Source organism: Pogona vitticeps, chromosome 1 (assembly GCF_051106095.1).
Source record: "Pogona vitticeps strain Pit_001003342236 chromosome 1, PviZW2.1, whole genome shotgun sequence".
Taxonomy (NCBI): Eukaryota; Metazoa; Chordata; class Lepidosauria; order Squamata; family Agamidae; genus Pogona; species Pogona vitticeps.
Window position 1 is genome coordinate 138,898,645 of NC_135783.1, and position 4,296 is coordinate 138,902,940.

Sequence of the window (4,296 nt, forward strand, 5' to 3'; positions counted from 1 at the left end):
TTTATTTTACCTTTTTGTTTACTTGCAAATTAATGTGTTTTAAGTATTCTGGTAAACACCAATTACCAAGCATATGTCTTCTGGAAATATGAAAATTATAAAATGGATTTTAAAATGCCCTCATTTAAGTGATTAGAATGCAATAAAACCATTTCTATTTTTGTCTGAATTCATATAGTTAATGTGGTCTAGTAGACTGAATGACAGAGGCCTGGGTTCAAATCCCTGCTTGGCCATGGAAACTCACCACGTGTTTGTGTGGAACTGGTAAAAAACACTCACTAAATATCTCACCTTAAAAACTCTATTAGGGTCACAATAAGTTGTTTCCAACTTGATGGCACATAACAGAGAGAGAGAGAGAGAGAATTCAGAATGTACAATTTCAGTTATGAAAAAGCATGCCCAATATTATGAATTTAAAACTGATAATAACATTTTAAACTGAAAGACACTGGACTAGTATTCATTGAAAAAACCAATCATAGAACAAGCAATTTGTGTGAGAGAAATAGTTGAAGGGGAAGCATTAAATGTCTTTTTCTCTCATTATTGGTTAAGGATTCTCCTTGTAAAAGGCAATAGGCAAGTTCATAATGTTCCATTTTGAGCAGGTTAAACCTGTGCAACTAACAACACTACTATGTATTCAGAAATACAATCTACTTTTGGCCATATCAAAGCCCTTTGGAATTCGTGGTCACCATCCAAAACAGATCCAAGTTCAAAACCACTGGTTACAGTGGGCTGAAGCACGTTTTTAGTTCTCCATTGTTCTACGCATATTTCCAGTCAGAGAATTCTAAGTAATACCAGTAAAATGGTATTGTGCAGGTCTTCCATCTTTTGCACTTACAAATATTGTTTTATGGGAAGAAAATGGTTAGAACAGGTGAACAAAATATGTGGCAGTTACCAGTGCAAGATGTCCCTGGACTTCCTGCAAAATTCCCTGACTGAGGCAAGTCCTGGTGTAACAAGAGCCTCGTCTGGAGGTGCCCTGTGACATTTTCTGAATTCTAAACAGGCCAAGTGTCAAGTGCTGACTTTAGTGAGATTTGGGTTATTTAAGTTTCACCAGAGTCATCTGCGGCCAAAGTTAGATGTATGCAATGTGCACCAAAAACCAAAAAGCAAGCAAGCAAGCAAGCAAGCAAGCAAGCAAGCAAGCAAGCAAACAAACAAACAAACAAATAAATAAATAAATAAATCAGTGACAGCCCTCACCCAAATCTGAAACAGAATGTTTGTAATTATTCCATTCTTGGGCAATTTTCATAAACAAACACTAGAGAGTGTCTAGTGGCAAAATTTAATAAACATAGAGCACAGGACTGCTGGATAGCTCCGATGTAGGTATCTGGCTGGGGAGACAGACATTGGGAGTTCAATTCCCCCACTCCGCCTCCTTGACCAAGGCTGGACTCAGTGATCCAGAGGGTCCCTGCCAGCTCTGCAATTCCAAGATGATGATGATGATGCTTGGAACTGGGGCATAACATTTTTGGGGTGCATTCCTCCTACTTTCTCCACAAGCTTCCTCTGATGGAGCCCTCTGGAAAAATAGCCTGAGCAGGCTAGTGTTGCAAATGTACAGTATTTGTAAGTCTTAAAGAAGGTCTGGGGGGGGGGGAGGAATTGGAAAGTAAGCATGTCCAAACTGGAATGCAGTCAGCTGGCCACAGTGTTGTCTATGTTCCGTATAAAGGCTGAGGGAACAAGTCGTGCCTGTTCCAGAGCAACTGGTTTGTGTGAAGAATGTCACCAAAGCTTGGTCCTGTGTCGAGAAATCACCTCAGGGCCAAGTTTGAGCCTTGAAGAAATACTGGTTCAAAACAGGGCTTTTGTCCACTGAGTATTAAGGATAACTATCAGTGCTTGAATTCTGAGCGGAAACCTTGAGAGGGTGGAGGCTCAGTCCATTCATGAGCTTCACCCTTACGTTCCTCCTTCCTCTAGAGGAGCCGAATCATAGGTTATGGTTTACTGATATTATTTACAGTATATGCTGCCTTTCTCCCCAGAGGGAACCCAAGGTGGCTCACAACAACCAAAGCTGTAAAATAATAATAAGTTTAAAATACTATACAGTGGTGCCTCGCAAGACAAATGCCTCGCAGGAAAAAAAAACCCCTCGCAAGACAAATGGTTTTGGCAATGGGATCGATGACTCGCAAGACAAATGTTCCTACGGTCGTACTTCGCAAGAAGAATGTTTTCCGTTTTCTGTTCCTGCCTCATGTTTGCTGATTTTTAAATGTTTTTCTATTATGTTTAAAAAGTTAAAGCTTTTTGATTGAAATTTTTAAAATCATCTGCACAATATGTGTGGCTTTAAAGAGCACTTACCATAATAAACCCTTTGTAAACCAAATTTGGCTTTGTTCTGACTTTTTTTGCCCATAAGAACGCATTAATTAGATTTCAATGCATTCCTATGGGAAAACGCATTTTGCAAGATGAATTTTTCGCAAGTTGACATTAAAAAGAGCCTCGTGGCGCAGTGGTTAAAACGCTGTACTGCAGCTAAAACTGTGCTCACGACCTGGGGTTCAAATCCCAGGTAGCCGGCTCAAGGTTGACTCAGCCTTCTATCCTTCCGAGGTCGGTAAAATGAGTACCCAGCTTGCTGGGGGGGCAATGTGTAGCCTGTATAATTAAATTGTAAACCGCCCGGAGAGTGCCTGTAGCACTATGGGGCGGTATATAAGTCCAAAAATAAATAAAATAAATAAATAAACCATGGAATGAATTAAATTCATCTTGCAAGGCACCACTGTATTAAAAAAAACAAGTAAACAATAATCAAGATTAAAAAAACAATTAAAAAACTTTTTTAAAAAAATAAAAAAACATTTTAGAGTATCTAGATTTCCTAAATAGAGGGTTCCCTAGACCTCTACTTATTGCCTAGAAGCCAGCCTGAAGAGGAAGGTCTTTGCCTGGTGATGGAAGGACAAGGCAGAGGGGGCCCACCTGGCTTCTCAGGGCAGTGCATGCCAAAGCCTGGAGGCAGCCACTGAGAAGGCCCTCTCTGGTGTCCTCACCAAGCAAGCTTGGCAAGGTGGTGGAAGTGCCTTCTTAGAAGATCTTAAAAGCCAAATAGGTTCATATGGGGTGATATAGTCCTTCCAATAGCCTGGACCCAAGCCGTATAACCGCACTGGTTCCCAGTCTCCTGGAAATAGCTGGGTTGATAAGTTATTAGAGGGCTAATATAGCAAAATGACGTGGTGGTGCTGTGGGCTAAACCGCAGAAGCCTGTGCTGCAGGGTCAGAAGCCCAGCAGTCGTAAGATTGAATCCACGTGACGGAGTGAGCTCCCATCACTTGTCCCATCTCCCGCCAACCTAGTGGTTTGAAAGCATGCAAATGCAAGTAGATAAATAGGGACCACCTCGGTGGGAAGGTAACAGCGTTCCGTGTCTAAGTCGCACTGGCCATGTGACCATGGAAGATTGTCTTCGGACAAAACGCTGGCTCTATGGCTTGGAAACGAGGATGAGCACTGCCCCCTAGAGTCGAACATGACTGGACAAAAATTGTCAAGGGGAACCTTTACCTTTACCTTTAGTAAAATGACAGTACACACCATTCATTTTTGGAAGATAATTTCTGACATCTGTGGAGAACAAGAAATCCCAGGGAACAAAATGTAGATCTCCCCTTTCTACCACTTTCTTCGGGTTTTTAATGGCAGTATCTCCACACAGATACCCAAGGGAATATTTCTGCTTTCATTCTGAAGCTTTGCAATTATGATACAAGCCTAACAGGTGAACTGTGGTGTGTAATGTTTGGGCTGTAATAAGAGAAAATTCTGTGCCTGCGTTCCAATCTCTGGTGAATCGCTCACTGCAGCTCTGTTTGTGCGGACATATGGGGTGAAGAACACTAATACAGTTGTCTGTGCACAAGTGTAAAAACAATCTGCTTATTGTGTGTTTTAAAAGAGATTCTTCATGGAGGCTAACAGGTGGCACTAAGTTACTATAGGCACACTGTTGCAGAAGAACAAATGCCATTTAATCAAGATCTGTGCATGGAGATTGACACAGGCAAAAATTAATATGAATGAAAGTATCTTTTCCAAAAAAAGGCGGGCGCGGGCTCAGAATATTGTCAGTCCCTTATGCTGTAAATATTCTGACAACATCCAGTCTGTCTTTGGACAAGAAGTTTTAATAGCTCTGCATGGGTGGTGGGGGGGAAGAAAACTAGTAACGATATATATATTTGTAATTACAATATATATTGCAACATTGATTTGGTTGCTGATGAATTTGCACAGGTGGA